At 35.0% G+C, this 18250-nt stretch overlaps 1 pseudogene; it reads left to right on the top strand.

Moving 5' to 3' along the window:
* The first annotated feature begins 6248 nt into the window (after positions 1 to 6248).
* The window catches only part of LOC149551616 (pentatricopeptide repeat-containing protein At5g48910-like), a 49846-nt pseudogene continuing 37844 nt past the window's right edge, over positions 6249 to 18250 (top strand).

Below are 18250 nucleotides of genomic sequence, written 5' to 3'. Positions count from 1 at the left end.
TCTTTACATAATCCATCTTGACCTCCAAATATGATATCATCAACAAAAATTTGAGCTAGTAAAATACCTTTACCTTTTTCTATCTTCAAGTGTAGATTGTTGTTATCATCAGTCCTCTCAAATCCAATCTTTACAAGATAATTGTGAAGCATTTCATACCATGTTCTTGGTGCTTGCTTTAAACCATATAAAGCTTTGTGTAGTCTACATACCATGTTCTTTTTGTTAGCATCAAAAAATCCTTCTGGCTGTTCTATATACACCTCTTCTTCTAACATGCCATTTAGAAATGTAGATTTCACATCCATTTGATAAATTTTGAAATCTTTGTATGTAGAATAAGCAATTAAAGTTCTTACTCCTTCCAATCTTGCAATAGGGGAGAATATTTCTCCATAGTCTATTCCTTCCTCTTGTGCATACTCCTTGCAAACTAATCTTGCCTTATTCCTTGTGACTTCACCATTCTCATCTAACTTGTTTCTGTACACCCACTTGGTTCCAATCACATTTTTATCCTTTGGTCTAGGAATTAGAGTCCATTTCTTATTCTTATCAATATGCTCAATCTTTTCTTTCATGACTTTTCATGTCTTTACTCTAGCATTCATTGTCTAAGGCATCTTTTACTGACTTAGGCTCATGCATGCTCACTAAACATGTATCACTTCTTAGCTTGTTCCTTGTCATTGGTCTAGCATGTTTATCTCCAATAATTTATGTAGCAGGGTGATGTCTCTTGACATATTTTGACAATCTTGGTTCTTTTCTAATTTTCTCACTAAGTCTATCAACTTATAAATCACTATGCACTTCTCTATCAAGTATTTCAATACCTCTTTCACGTACACTAATCTCAAAATCAGAATTTACCTCAACTTTAGTCTACAACTTGGCACCTAACTATAGCTTAGTTTCTAAATGCAACTCGACATTCATTGTATGTGACTCAACAATCATTGACACTTATTGTTGATTTACAACTTGATTTACAACATCTTCATCAGTAGGCATACCTTCATAAAAGTATACAAAATATTTGTATTCATTTGATTCCTTCATAGGTTCAACCTCATGTACCTTTGTATATCCATCAAACTTCACATTTGCACTTTCTACAACTTTGTTAGTGTTAGTATTTAAACACTTATAAGCTTTACTTCTTGTGGAATAGCCAAGGAATATACCTTCTACACTTTTATCATCTAATTTACCATTCCTAAAATCTTTAAGAATGTAGCACTTGCTTCCAAATACCTTAAAATATTTTACATTGGGTGAGTAGATCCATACCATTATTCAAAAGGTGTTGAATGAGTATCTTTCTTTACTTACACGTAGTCCAAGGTATTAACAATTGTACTTATAGCCTCTCTCCATTATTTCAAAGCAATATTCTTCTCCGTCATGTCCTAGCATAGTCCATTATAGATTTGTTCCTACTTTCAACAATTCCATTTTCTAGAGGTGTCTTAGGTGCAAATGTTTGTCTTTTGATTCCTCTGTCATTACATAACATCTCAAACTCACTTGATGTAAATTCTCCACCTATATCAGATCTTTGACATTTCAGGATTTTTCCTATTTCCTTTTCAACTCTTGCTAAGTACCACTTAAACATTTGGAAAGCATCAACTTTTTATTTTAGAATCATAACTGTCATCATCCTAGAATAATCATAAACAAATGACATAATGTACTTATCACCATTGTAACTTTGCACTTAAATTGGTTTGCACAAGTTAGTATGAAAAATATCCAAAATTCCTTTAGAAGTATGAGTCTTACTTTTAAAACTAGATTTTGTCATCTTGCCTAACAGACATTGTTTGTAGATAATATTGTTAGGTTTCTTCAATTTACATAAACCTCCCACTCTTCTCATGTTAGTGATACTTACTAAGTTATCAAAGTTAACATGACATAACCTCTTCTTCCATAACCACACATCATTAAATTCTACAACAAGACAGGTAGCATCATTCATATTAATATACAATAGATCACCTCTAGTTTGATCACCTTTCACAATTAGTTTCCCATCAGTATCATAGATCTTAGCTATCTTGTTCTCAAACTCAACCTTACTGTAGACACCTAAATTTTATTACACTACTTTGGTAATGTAATTTAGCCATCTCTAATGGCATCATTAATTAAATTCTTATTTAATTAATCCTTTGCCATCCCTAGTTGATTAATTTAATTAATCATCTATAGTCCTAATTGATAAATCAAATAATCTATTATTTATCAATTAAATCCTTTTCTCCTATCTAATTCCAAAAATCCCCATTTATTAAATAAATCTATTTGATAAATGAAATCCTCAAATTCAAAAACCCCTAACCTATCTCTAATCCTCCATTTAGCCTAATCCACCCCATCCACCCATACTAACCAAGCTTAGCCACTAACTCACCCACCCTCATTAATGCCATCCAATTGCACATCTCTAACATCTCTAATTTAATCCTAAACCCAAGCCTAATCCACCCCCTAATGTTGTCACATTCCTTAAACAAGTTTAAGACTTTCCTAATCCAAACCAAAGTCTCCCCTCAAAAATCCCGACCACTAAGTCATGAGTGCTCTTACAAAACATAAAAGACTCTTACAAGCCCACTCATGACTCTTACACCCATCTTCCACACTCTTCCCTCTTCCACACTCATTCCTCTTACATCCCTCTTACATACTCAACCCCACTCATCATGCCTTTAACCAACCCTTTACCCTACCCTCTCACACTCATCCTCCTTGTGACAAGTGTCACCTTCCCATTGGTGCTAAACAAGCACAATCCATGTGCTCCCCTTTGAGTGCATCTTAGCCCTCCTTAAGCCTTCATCCATCCTTGCATCTAAGCCCTCCATCCCTCTACCCCTTATCCTATAAATTGAATCTCATCCCAAGCCATTTCATCAACAATCTTTGAGCTAAAGTTACCATGCTATTTTGAGAACCAAAGCCATCAATCTTACCCTTATAATGCCAAATTGAGAGCTCACAAAGCTACCAATTTGCCATTACCCATCTCCATTGAAGCAGCTTTTGAGCATCTTGAGCATACATCCATAGCAAAAGGACACATCTACAGAATCCAGAAAGCATGGAGTGTTTTCTCTTGTGAGGTTTGCACTTCTTGTTTGCTTTTTTTGTCTAAGCATAAATGTGAATTTAGTTTTTGGTTTGTGAATGTTTACTTTATTTGTTAATGTTCTTTGCATACTAAATCTTGTTCTACACTTACAACCTGAACTATTCAGTTGTGACACACTCAACAAATTATAGTTAAGTCTTTCAACAAAATAAGTATTATCACACAATATCTTTTCTATGAGTTTGATGGATTATTTTCCTTTTATCAGATAGGGTGCATCATTACCAAACCTTACACTATTTCCACATAATAATTTAGGGTAATGAACTTACTTTTATCTCTGGTCATGTGATGTGAACACCCACTATCAATGATCCATCTATCAATTTTGTTCACATTAGATACGAGTGTAGTTGCCTCATCCTCATCTGAATCACCTTTCATTGCAACATATACCACTTCACCATCATGATCATCAGATCCATATTAGGTTTCTTCTTCTGTAATGTATTAAGACTTCTTGCCTTTGTCTTTGTAATCTTTGTTGGCCTCATCTCTTTTACATTTGTATTTGTCTCCACTTCTATAGTTCTTCTCTAGACATCAAGAAACAATATGACCAACCTCATTGCAATTAAAACACATGATAGGTAACTTACCTTTGATTTTTCCTTTGCCTCTGTGAAATCTCCTTGATAATAGTGATTCAAGTTGTTTTACATCCTCCTCATCTATGCCACTATCACTAGAAAAATATTTGACCTTTTTCTTCTTTTCTTTAGGTTCCTTTAATGACAACTTAGCTTTGAAAGTAGATTCAACATTTTGAGGTTTGAAGTTATCAAAATTAGAGAGCTCAAAGGTAGTGAGCCTATCTACCTAACCTTCCAGAGTTAGATTTGAACCTGGTATACATCTCAGTTCTTGTATTTTAGAAACTCTAATAGCATAGATGGGCAATAATGTTCTCAGTGCTTTACTCAATACGGTATCATCATCAATAATACTAGTAGCTCCTCTTATAGAATCAACAACATCTTTTATTCTGGAGAAATATTGAGAAACATTCTCACTTTCTTGCATCCTCATGTCATCGAACTTACCTTTAAGACTTTCATATTTGTCTCGCAAAACATTTGTGTCTCCTCCATTAATAGTGTGAAGAGCATCTCACAAATTTTTTGCACTATCACAACCCTTGATGCCATCAAACTTAGAATAAATTAGGGAAGAGGCAATATCCAACATTGCCTAAATATGTTCGTTCTTCTTTTTCAGATCTTCAGCAATTAGGGCTCCAATAGGATTGACATGGTTAGTAATAATGGTAGATTATGCATGGTCTCCAAGAACTCCTAGGTGTAGCTTCATTAGACTTTTCCATGTAAGGAAGTTCTCCTTGTTAAGCTTGGGTACCTCTCTTTTTGACATCTTGATGTTTTGCTTCAAGTACCTTCAAACTAGTCCTCTTGACCAGATGGCTCTGATACCAATTGTTGGAATTCTTTAGGATAACTGAGAAGGGTGTGAATCAGTTATCCAAGGTCTAGATGTACATATACAACTTTTCACAACTTAGTGAACCCATATCCATAAAAAATTTTCATGCATGCATCCATTAGATCATCCAACACTTAAACTTTGTAGGTTACTATCCTAGGTCAAAATAACTTTGCATAAATGTTAACATGAAACATAACAAATTCAATAACACATTTGACACATGGATTTTACATGGAAATCCAATTTGGGAAAAACCACTAGTAACATGCTACTAATTCTAACTTCTCTAAAGTGATGTCCTGTGAAAGGCCAACCCTATTAAAGGTTACAATACACACTATTAAACGTGATTTGGTTAGAGGATTTCAATCACCCTATTAGGATTGATCCTTGTTAGAGGACTTTATATCATTCATTTGGAATGTCACATGGTTAAAGTATTTACAAATGATTTTTTGTTCAACCTTAATCCAAAGGATTTACCCTAGACTAATACAATGATTAGAAAGTAATAGTAAGGCTTGATTTGATAAAAAATTACAACTCACTTGTAGATTACAGATCTCTATTTCAATCCTCTATTCTACTTGGCTTTCACAGACTTTAGCTTTGATAGATTTTTCATCCTTTAAGCACTCATACTCTTAAGCCTTCTTGCTTTTCTTTCCAATAAAAATCTCTTGTGTTCGACCACTGAATAAAGCAATACCCTAGACTCCTTATCTTCCTTAGGTTCTCACACATGACAACCTTTGCTTCTGACCAACCCTCTCTATAAATAGAAATTTAAGATGTTTTTCCATTTTACCTCAATCATCCATTTTAAGGTTAGGTAGGGTTAGGTAAGATACAATGAATCTACCCACTCTTCCATTTGGTTCCTCTAGAAACTTCTTCTTCACACTAGTACATTTGCACTTGTTTTTCTACCAAAATTTTTGACCAAAGCTATGAATTTCTTTTTTTTTGTTTCCATTCCCACATTGGTAAAATTAATAATTATATGCCTGATTTGGTCAAAATTTTGACCAACTTGAAAATCACATTATGTTTTAAAAAAAGAAAAGGGTTTATAATGTGTAAAGCTATGTATGAGCATGGGCAGTTTTGTTGGGGCTTCATTCACACGAGAAATTTTGCTAGGGTTTCATTGGTGCATCTGATAATCCATGGAGAAATTTTCCTCTTTGGTAATCCCTGAGCACATTGGTTTATTGGAGCAGAAGAAGTTAAGAATCGTGGACAATATCATTGGAATTGTCATTCTATAAATTGCATGGAATGGAAAATCATTCAAATTGTAATACAATCTCTTGCATCCAAAAGTTAAAAAATATAGGTAAGCTATCATTTCATTGAAAAACTTGAATAAATTTTGATTGAAGCAACAACTTCAGTTTTTAGGAGAAAACTCAAAAGTTTAATGTGCTACATCTAGGAAGAAATGAAGTGGTAAAATGAATCATCAATTGAATAACATGGTAGATAATACCTGAGATAAGTTTTTCATTAATGGAATCCTTCGCCAAGGTAGCACAGGAGTTTGTCGAAGCAGCTAGATTTTTCTTCTAGCAAGTTAAGTATCAGTATGAGACCTAGTTTCCAGAAATAAATGAAAGGCTCCAGAACCCGTAAGAGTATTAAGACAATGATAGTGTTTGGTTATAACTATGGTAGAAGAGGGATTAAAATAAATGACACAGGCTTCAAGTATAATCATACAATGCAAGCCATTTCTAATCTCAATTTTAATGTGGGAGTACCATGTAGAGAGGGATGATTGGAGGAGGCGGTTGATGTTTTTCTTAACACACATAACCCTCCTCTAGACTCTAACATGTATCTTCAATTGCTGAGCACCTCTATTGCAAAGAATGCACTTTCATAGGGAAAAAAATCTAGTCTTTCATCATAAATAGGGGATTTCCATTTGCTAGAAATACAATTTTCCAAAATAAACTAATAAACATGTATCTAAAGTGTTGCAATTTAGGTGACACTCGTGAAGTGTTTGATGAAATGATAGAACGAGATTGCTTTTCATGGAATGTGATGATTGCAGCTTACTAAAGGAATGAATATCCTCATGAAGCATTGAGAATGTTTTAGCAAATGCAACAAACAAATGTCAAACCCAATCAATTCACCTTTGCCAACATCCTTCTAGCCTATGCCAAAATACGAGCCTTGGAATAGGGTATTTATATTAATCAGAGTATAGTGGAATGTGGGTTTTTATTAGATGTTGTATGCAAGTGCATTGGTTGATATGTATTCAAAATGTGGAAGCATACACAAAGCATGTGAAGTGTTTGACAAAATATCTCAACAAGATGCAACCTTGTGGAATGCGATGGTTGGTGGATATGCATAAAATGGAATTCTTGATGAGGCTTTAAAGCTTTTCAAACAAATGCCTCAACCATGTGTAGTCTAATTTAATGTGATGATTGTAGGGTATGCACAAAATGGACATGTTGAGAAGGCTATGGAGACTTTGAAGCAAATGCAATTAGTAGGCATAAAGCCAAATTCCACAACCTTTGCCACCATCCTCCCAGCCTATGCCAAGATGGGATCTTTGGAACAAGGTATGAACATCCATCAAAGCATAATTGAAAGTGGATTTTTGTCAAACATTGTTGTTGCAAGTTCCTTGACAAATATGTATGTAAAGTATGGAAAAATACAGAATTCATGGAAGCTATTTGAAAAAATGCCTCAGAGAAATGTGGTTTTGTGGACAGTAATTATTGTAGGCCATGACACAATGGTATGCTTGATGAGGCTATAAGGCTTTTCAATGAAATGCCAAGATGAGATGTGGCCACATGGACTATAATGCTTACAAGATATGCACAAAATGGGCTTGTCGACAAGGCCTTAGACACTTTTAAGCAAATGCAATTGGTGGGTGTTGAGCGAAACTCCATAACTTGTGTTAGCATCCTCCCAACCTGTGCCAATGTGGGAGCATGAAAACAGGGTATTGTCCTCCATCAATGTATCATAGAAAGTGGACTTTTGCCAGATTTTGATAAATTGTCTCAATGAGATGTATGCAAAACATGGAAACATAAAGAAGGCACACAAATTATTTGATAAATTGTCTCAATGAGATTTCATCTCATGGAATGCAATCATTGCAAGGTATGTACAAAATGACCACCTTGATGAAGCTTTGAGGCTTTTCAAAGATATGCCTCAATGGGATGTTGTCTCATGGAATGTAATGATTGTAGGACACACACAAAATGGACTTGTGGTAATGGCCTTGGAGACTTTTGAACAAATGCAATTGGCAAGTGGGAAATCAAACTCCACAACCTTTGCCAACATCCTCCCAGCCTGTGCTAAATTGGGAACTATGGAGCAAGGTATGGACATTCACAAAAGCATAATGGAAACTAGATTTTCATCAGATGTTGTTGTTGCAAGTTCCTTGGTAGACATGTATGCAAAATGTGGAAGCATACATAAGGCACACAAACTATTTGACAAAATGTCTACATGTGATGCAATCTCATGGAATGCAATGATTTTAGGATATGTTCAAAATGGTTTTCTTGATGAGGCTCTAAATTTTTTCCAAGAAATGCCACTACCAAATGTAGTCTCATGGATTGTAATGATTGTAGGATATGCACAAAATGGAATTTTTGAAAAGGCCTTAGAGACTTTTCAATAAATGCAATTCACAGGTATAAAATCAAACTCCACAACCTTCATCAACATCCTCTTGGCCTGTGTGAAAATGGGGGCTTTGGAATAGGGTATGGATATCCATTAAGGCATAATCAAAAGTGGATTTTTGTCAGATCACTACTACATTTAACATCATTTTTTGACCAAAAATTTTAACCATCAACTAAATAAATTTAGGGCGGTCAAAATGTAAAGGCAAAAATTTCATTTTTTAACATATAAGACCCGTGTTGGTCAAAATTTTGACCAACACAAGGCTTATACATCTGCAAAGTTAAAAAAACATTTGCCCAATTATGTCTTTCACGCCCAATTTCATTTGACATTTTTGTAGCACTTTTGCATGGTTATCTCTACATTTTCACATGGTTTTCTCTAAGCCCAGTTTCATTTCAGGTTTTCTCCACCCACTTGATTAATGATGCCTACTAGCCCTGGGAATAATATGAAAGGGGGCCCTACATTTGCATCAATATAGGGGGGGCGAAATAGTAGTTCAAAACTCTCGATATTGTCTTTCTTTCATTCTTCCTAATGTGCTCGACTTCAAAAGCTCTCCCATTCACGACTCCAATCACACCTGCATCTCCGGTGGTTGAGGAGAGGGATTTCTCTTCGAGCATATTTCCATAGGTACATGTGTATTTTTGTTGTAGGTTTTTATGATAATATTGAAGATGGAAGTGAATACTATTACTATCATTATTATTTTTTATGCCAAAGTTCAGCCATTGTTGTGTAATATAAATGGGAGAGTCTCCGCTCAAGTGTTTTTTCTCAATGATGTTTTGATGATAAGTGTTAAAAAGAGTCTAGTTGCAAAAATAATGTAATGTACTTGTTGTTTCATTTTATTGAAAGTGTGTAGATGCAGATTTATCATTTGGAATGTTGGTCTATTGTAACAACTATTATACTTTTTTTTTATAGTAATGAAAGAAAAGAAAGGAAATGTATATGCAGAAGCTGTAGTTGTAAAAGCTTAATAGAAATAATAATGACAAATTTTTTGTTTTATAAATATAGTTGTGTTGGTATCATATTTTTCTTGTATTTTTTCTTTAATAATACATAATTATATTGTATCATTTAGACAATAGTTTCATATTCAAAAAAAGAACAAAAAGAAAAAAAATTGAGTGTGTTTCTCTCTTCAACTCTAGAACATTCAACTTAAACATCAACACATAAAGATAATAATTTGAAATCTGGTGTGTTTAGTGCTTAGAGTTGTACCCTCAATACCTAGGCCATGTGGGCTATAAAACATGATATTCATGTGATTCTATGTTAGATGATGATGATAATGAATAATCACCATCTACTACTAGCTCATGTAGTGATAAAAGGTCTTCAATGCACCTCTAACTACAAGTATGCCATGGAAAACTTGTGATGGAGATGACTCCTCAAACTAATAGACAATCATGGAATTTTTTTGATGAAGATGACACCTACAAGTACTGGACTATCTTCAAAAACTTATGATGAAGATGGCACCTAGATTTACTAGACTATAATTGAATTGATGTACTTTGGATCCTTCACTGAAAGTCTTTGTCTTTTTGTTAGAAGATGATTTATCTTCTAGTTCAACTAAAAGAATCTCTCTCCTATATTTCAACATTACATTTAATTTTTGCATTGTAATTAGGTCTTCCTACAAGGGTTTCCATTTCGATGAATAACAAACTTGTTGGTGTTTTAAAACTACTAAGCAACAAAATGCTTAATACCAAGATGACAATACTCACACAATCTAAAGACTAGCCAATTCTTATTATTAATTGTATGTGCACACCATTTGGGTCCAAATTCTACAAAACCAAGGGTGGTTTTCTACTCTTTTGGCTCTGCAAAACCAGGGTGGGTATACCCAGGGATGATACAAGACTGGGAAAACTGTATGAGAATTATCTTAGTTTCATTCTGATTCTCATCTCAAATTTTCCAATACATGTACATTCTTGATACTTTAATAAACACATCCCATATAATAGATATGGCCAAAAATCTTCTATAGGTCTGCAGATGTTCTCAGCAATAATGGCTAACTAAAGCTAAAATATTCCATGCAAACAAGTAGAGGCCAACTTTGAAGATCTACAGGAAATAAAAGTAAAGTTGATTATAATTCTGCATTTTGACAATCATGTGTGACACATTTCTCTTTCAACTGGATTAAATTTGATTAGTGCCTAATCCATTGGGGTTCAGAGTCTACTGCAAATCTCTAGATCTAATTTGTTGCCTTAAAACAAATTTTATCAGCAATTCTTATCAGAAATCATCATTCAAAATCCTTTCCACTACTACAGCAACCTTATCAAATTCATCAAAGCTTTTACTTAATCCATTGAATTAACAGCCATGATAAACAGATATACAACCTAATTGAACTGCATTCAATTGCACAAGCCTTTACTTATACAACATCAAGATAACCAAGTAATCAAAAGGAGACAAAGTTCATAAAGAACTGATATGGGGACAATTCATGATTTGTATTCAATTTCCTTGAAAATCGTATACAATTTACAATAGACTCAGAATGACCTTCAGAAAGAAACACAGATCATTGTATATTCATGTATTCTCAAGATCTGACAGAGAAAATACATCATGAATTTTTGCTCAAAAATGGTGGACCAAAAATAGACTAAGTCTATCACTTAGCAAATAAAATTTGGACCTTTTCTCTTGCCCTGGAATTTCACTTATATAGTGTTAAATGCAACAAACTTCAGGCTAAGAGAAACTGGCAAGTGTCTTTTACAAGGAATATCTACATACACCTATCACAAAATGACAAAACTATGGGTAACAGAAGATATCAAAATCAAATCATTCCTTTCGGTGGGTCAACTTCTGTTACATGTTCTGATGTTGCTGAGTTGGCTATAGATCTGATTTATCTTCATATGTAATTGCTAAATTAGCCAATGATGAAGCTTGTTCTGATGAGAGCACATTAACCTCCACCTGTAGGCTTCCACCACCTTCACTCTACATGGTAAGGACAACTTCTACCTTTTCATTTTATTTAATTGTATTGTCATCTTGTGGTCCCAGATCTGCAACTGAAAGTGATAGGTTTTTCTTGTCTTCTTATTTTTATTGGGTTTGAGTAGTGATGGTACCAATTATTTGGACTTCCTCACCCTGCACCTCATCACTGTCAGTTTCATCTACATCAAACTGTTCAGTAGAAGCCATTTCTGCCATCCACCTGTCAAATAATGTATCATCTAGCCAATTGAATTGCAAAATATCCTTTTGTTTCTTTATTATATAATCGACCTCATTATGAATATCAACAAATTCTTATTTTAAAGAATCAAAGAATATTTTGACTTTCACCATTTCTTCTATTGTGGTGGCCCACCGTGCATGCCTTGTTCCATTTATGACTTGATTCATTCTTAAACAAAATAAATCATCAAGTTCCTTTGCCCATTCCTCTTTGCTTTTCAAACTATTTTTCTTATCTAGGGCATGAGGAAATAAATTGAATTTTTGGCTCTTATATTTGTCAAAGTAGCCTATTATTATCTTCTGTAAATGTATCCTTTTGGTATCAAAATCAGCAAGATCAGAAACAATGTCAAAGGTTTTATCAATCTGATCACGACAATTATTTATAACAAATTGACACAAGAAGGTTATTGCTTTCTCCCTTCTCACCCATTTGTTCACAATAGGCTTCAGAGCCTCATCATCTTCTTTTAACTCCTCCCAGATGTTAATCACCCTGGCCAATTGATCGTGGATTAGTGGCCATTCAACCTTGTCTCCTAAATATGTAAGAGCTATTCTTAGTTTATCTTCATATTTAGATTCTAGCTCTACATGTAAGGCCCACAGTTTACTCTTTTCTTCTTCAAAATCCTCAGTAGTGTAATAATGTGGCCCTTGGGGTGTGTCTGGTATTTCAATGAGGGGGGTAGATTTGAAAGGTTCAACAGGGGGGCAAGGGTATGTTATTTTAGGCCTGGTGGATTTTACTTTTAGCTTGTTTTCAAGCTCAACTCTCCTTTTTACCTCTTTATTGTAGGCATCCACAACTGCCTCATATTTACTTTGTAATTCAAACATTTCCTTTTCCTCCCTTTTAGCAGTAGCCAAGGAAAACTAAGAATAATCCACATTCATGTGGGCTGCCTGTACATGTGAGGTATCAACAACTCTCCTCACAATAATATTCCTTATCAATCCCGAACCATCAGGCTGTGCTGATACAATCCTGGATCCTCTTCTTAATGACCACATAACAAGAGCAACTTGATCATCACTAAAAGCAGTCCTTGCAAATTTCTTTTTATTTGGGTCTTGTAACTCCAATCTATTAGAAATAGAGTTGAAAATCAATGCATCTGCAATATCCCAATTAGGCAACAATAGTATGTTAGAAGTTTTTACCATTTGCCTTCCCTCCTCAGGGGTAATGTTTTGGAATTCTTGCATCATTTGCTCCTTTATTTGGTTTTGGATGGAGGATTCATCCATTTCTGGATGCTCTATTTTCATGTTCTTACATCTTTCCTCAAAATTGTGGATGTTTTCCCTCCAAGCAAATTGATGGAAAGCCCTAGACCTTACAAAACTGTCATCTAACAAAAATTGCTGGTTGGCTTGTTCCAAGATAGGGTCCAATTCCCTTCCCTTAAAATCAGCTACAGTCAACTCAAGGCTTGGCATAGGAGGTTCCTGGGGGTTCCCTTCATCGATCTCTGCTTGAGTGACAAAAAATCCCCCTTGTGATCCAATTTGTTCAATTTTCTCAATAGTGAGCTGCTCCTCCCTGGTTCTCAAAGGGGTTTATAAAGGTGAATACTCCTCAACATGAGAATCCTTCTCTCTTATTATTTGCCTCCTCTTAGAGGAGGGCTTAGTAGGCCTCTCTTCCAAAACCCTACTAGTGGACTCAATTATTTGTTTTCCTTTGTCCACTGTATTCTTTTATTTTGAACAATAGTATATCTCGGCCTTTTTTGGACAGTTAATTGACCTGCCCTTATATTGGGAGTAAAACCTAATCTTCCCATTACTTCCCTAGCCTTATCTAGGTAGAACCTAATTAAGAATTGCTTCTTTTCATTCATTGCCTCTATTACTTCAGGAAAATTATTCAAAAGTTTTCTCATCTTATCTACATTTGTAACTGCATTGTCCAAAGGACTATAATCTGGATCAAAACAATGAATGAAATCCAAAATTTTAGAAAAGACTTCCCACTTTTCTTTCCTAGTCTCTTGCTCCTGCAAGGAGTACTCATTCCTTATTAAGTCTTCAGGAAAATAAAATTCATGCTCAATTTTACCAAGCTTAATTCTCTACCTCAGAGCCAAATGATAAAATCCTTCAGAATCACAAAAATGAGGATGGGAAGTGGCCATCTTATAAGGATTCAAAATCTTGTGCAGAGAAAGCCAACCTCCTTTTGTGATTACAAAATGATGAGCCACTGTGCAGGTAGGAAAAATTGACCCCTTTTGTCTTTCCAATAGAAGGGTTTCCTCCACTCCTCCTAGCTGCCACAATATCTCAGCAACTCCTACCTTCAAAGGCACTTGGTAGGGTAGCACGTGAGGTATTCCTTTAAAACCATGTATTTTAAATATAGTAGAAACAGAATATGGAATGACATCTCCCCAATTATGTGAAACTTTCAAACCACTTGGGTTGTCCATAGGCCTAATGAGATTCATTAATGCTTTGGGGATTCTAGGATTGTCCCTTAATAGGAGGCATCTTAGCTTTGAAGCAAAATACCTATCAAACATGACAAAACTGGCATTCTCTGCATCCCAAGTCATATCTGCACTCCACAATTGAACTAGTAATGCTTCCCCACTCTCTTCTCTGTCTAATTCCATTTCTTTACTAAAATATGTTACTCCCTTGAATAGGAACATGTGCATTAACAGAGAATAATGGCCTAAAGTTTATTCCACCTTACCCTTAGCAATTCCAATCAGTCCAATGTGAATATCCTCAGCTAAGTAAGAAGTAAAATAAAAAATTATATCCACACCAAGAGAGGAAATCTAAGTAATCATATACATAAAATCCATAGGCATGAACTCTTCTTCATCTCTCCCAAAAACTTTACACACAGACCTATATATTTCTATAGCCCTAGAATTGAAGTATGCCCTTTTGAAAGGCTCCTTGGAGGATGCTATTATTGCTGGCAGTGTTCAAATTCTACCTATGTGTGCACTCAACGCTCCTTGCCTAACTGCATCTCTCTTAGACATATACTCATTTTCTAACCCTTTCAAATCAATGGGCACATGATAATCAGTGACAGGCCCCAAATTGAAAACTTCCCTAATCTCCTCTGCGTTGATTGTAATCAAGATTTCACCATCAGTTCTCCTCACTACCCTAAGGGCTTGGTTGTAATTCTTAGCTACAACTTCCAAAAGATCATAATCCATGAAAACACTAGGAACCACCAATTTCCCTAGACCAAAATTCTAGATGTTGGCATGTGGGGCAAAAAGGTTCCTCTTTGAAAACCATTTTTTGAATAAAACAAGACCAGTCTATGGAGTTGTTGCATCCCTAACCCAGTTTCCTTTTTCATACAACCCATCTGCTATTTTCAGCCTAGGATTTAATGAAGTTAGCCTCTTAACTTCTATAGTTTCAATAGTGGAAGAAGGGAGCAGTTCAAGCAAATCATCATGGACATTCCTATCCAATAGTTCTCTTGACCAAAAAATGCTTTATGTTTTGGAGCCATTTTAATTAACTCTCGAAGGAATTGAAACAACATAAGGATTATAATGCAAGTACTTACTTTGAATTTCTCTCTAGTTCTGCTCAGTGTTATTGCAATCTTTTTATGAACAAATAGCTTCACAATCTTACCAAATCCATCACGATCTTTTGAACAACTATTTTTGCTTAGAAATGCTCTGAATCTTTGTTTGAGTATGGTGGAATTAAGAAAATCTTCTGTGTTATACTCTATTTTTCTTCACACGTGAAGCTTTTATCTCTCATAAATGCACAGGGTGGCATCACCTTCTATATTCAAATTTACACCGTCGATTTATTAAAAATCCTACGACCTAGGGATGCAAACAAAGACAACTCATGTTCCTCTTGACAAGCTAGTAGTCAACCCAATGAAAATTTTCCATGTGTACCTTTCTTTCATTGTTGGCACCTCTAAACTGGACCCACAAAACTCTGAGGACACATGTCACTTAGGCTCTATCTCGCTATACATAAAGAGTGAGCACCTTGCTATAGCGAGATAGCACCCGTCATTGATCCTGATTTGATCATGCGGATGACATTTGATGCATTTCTCAAAAGAAATATGGTGGGCCCCTTGTTGCCATGTTGCTATTCGTAACCTTCATGCAACTCACCATAGCGAGATAGCGACGATCATAGATCTGAGATAGATTTGACGATTAGAGTCTTTCATATATTTTGTGAATAGGGCATGGGTCCAATCATTGATGACATGATGAAATCCTACCCCGTTGGCATTTGGATTAAAATTTTTGTGGACCTGGCTATATTACCATGCTGTTTGGGGCCCATATTTGTTTATTTCTCAGCTGAGCGCTATGTCGCTAATGACGAGAAGAACAAGTTCCTGATAACGACATAGTGAATCCTGGTGTCTTCACTTTTCTCAATGTATACATGTAGCCCATTAGATGCCAGCATGTTCCAAATCTTTATAATTGATATTTGATGGAGTACTTTCTGGGACCCACTTACTTTGAAAATTTTCCACAGTACTACTTTTCGTCTAGGTGCTATGTCACTAACGGCGAGAGACACCAATTCTTTGATAGCGACATAGCGATTTCTGGTGACTCATCAAAATTCAGGGTCGGAAAGATAAAGGCGAGTGAAGTCATAACTACCCTCGTTAATGCATCTGACACATAATAAAACAACATGTGCACCACGCAGCCTAAAAAACTTACGATCATCAAAAAATTTAAAAGTGACTACTGGCCATTATTTTTGATGAAGGCATCATGTTGCTAACGACGAAGTGCCCAATTTCTCCAATAGCGACAAAGCGACTAATTGAAAAAGCTAAGATTTTAGTTGACGCCTTTTGTACCTCAATTTTGTAATTCCTTTTCAGGTTCTAACATGTTTGTTATAAACATGATGAAATATCTCTGAAACAGTAAAATCTTCGGTCATCGTATTTCCATTTGACGGCACTGCTTTTCAACTTAGTGGTGGTCGCTATGTCGCTAAGGGTAAAATATTTGTATCTTTTCATAGCGAGATAGTGATTGTTGTAGATCTTTTAGGGATTGAGCGGTCAGAAACACAAAAGAAAAGATGTGACTCAGGGTGCAGAAAGTTTGAAAAGGATGGGAATCTTCGTATATTTTTAGTTTCATGCCCGAAAAATTTAAAAGAAAACAAGACCTAGGGTTTCGACAAAAATTTGCTTCAAAGACCTACAAAATATGACTTGGCTAGAAAACCTATTCACCATAGGTGGATCCCAATTTGAATTCTTCTATACCTTGGACAAAGGAATTCGATTATGCAAAAATTCAGACCAACAAAACTATCATGGAAAAATTGTGATGAAGATGCCACCTACAACTATTAGACTATCATAGAAAAATTGTGATGAAGATGACATTAAAAACTATTGGACTATCATGTGTAAAAGTCACAAAATGATTCCAACATATGAAATTAAGTGTACTACATAGGATAGTGATGACTGAATTTCCATGCCCTCCAAATTTGGTGGTTGTAACATTTATACCAATTTCATTTGTGGGATACACACTCTTGATAAGTTAGTTAGCCTTGCAACTAAGGTCGATGGGGAATGTTGACACATGCAACCTGAGCATGAGTTTGAATTTGGTATTTCCTTGGAGATATTTACTTATTTTCCAAATAGAAGGTATCATCTCCATTTTGTTTGTCATGATAAGTTGTCACAAGTTTTTTGAATGAATTTATTTTCTTATGTGTATTTCTTCTCATAGAATGAACTTAGTCGAATGAAGCTGAACATGTGAATGCTTGATGACCTGGTTCAAGAATATTGTGTATATAGAGGCCTTGTACATTCTAGTATAATTTCTCCCTCATATAAGGTCACTTATGGGTTCAAGAAAATGCAAGATGCATTTTCAAAGGGTGTCTTTTGTTAGTTTTGAGACACCAATAATTATTGAAATAAATAATTTATCCTCAGCAAGATATTACTTCAAATTGTCATAATCTGTGACTTTTGTTGACAGGTTTAGACATCTCTCTCACAAGTAGATCATTGAAGCTAATTACAGATGATACCAATCCAGATAATACATGCTCAAAGGAATTTTCTACTATTAACATTAGGAGTGGATAAGAGTAGGTAGTTATTAAAACCATTTCAAATGACGTGGTGATGTATGAACTCCCATTAAATTTCTCACATAAGCATGATTAAGATGTTGAATTGAGATATCCAATCGAACATGTTCATGGTAGTGAAGCTTGTAGCTCCAACAAGACTTGTTATATTGATAAATTAGGAGTACATCTAGAAAATCATCCTAGGTGGAAAGGGAGACATAATGAGAGTGAATTACAAGGGAATTTAATGGTGGATTCTACCAAACACATAGAGATCATAATCAACTTCTTTCTGAAATCAGTAGTCAGACTCTTGATCATGTACATGTGAGCAAAAAAAGATCAATTTTCTCTTAAGGAGATCATGTTTTCTTAGATACTTACCCTCAATTCTTTTTGATCTTTTATTTAGGGTATTTTGAATTAAAATTATGCTGACAAAATTGAATTTGTATTGGAGATGCAAGAACTGGTAAATAAAGGCATATTTGTTATGGTTGTTAAAAATATCAAGCAGTGGAATTCAAACTTCTTTGAGGAAAATCTTGTGTTTCTATTTCAACTAAAGAAAGTATTGAG

This window comes from Cupressus sempervirens, chromosome 6 (genome assembly GCF_028749045.1).
Source record: "Cupressus sempervirens isolate cs-2001-9-10 chromosome 6, ASM2874904v1, whole genome shotgun sequence".
NCBI classification, from domain to species: domain Eukaryota; kingdom Viridiplantae; phylum Streptophyta; class Pinopsida; order Cupressales; family Cupressaceae; genus Cupressus; species Cupressus sempervirens.
The sequence above is the reverse complement of the archived record's forward strand: the minus strand, read 5'-3'. Positions and strand labels throughout refer to the sequence as shown.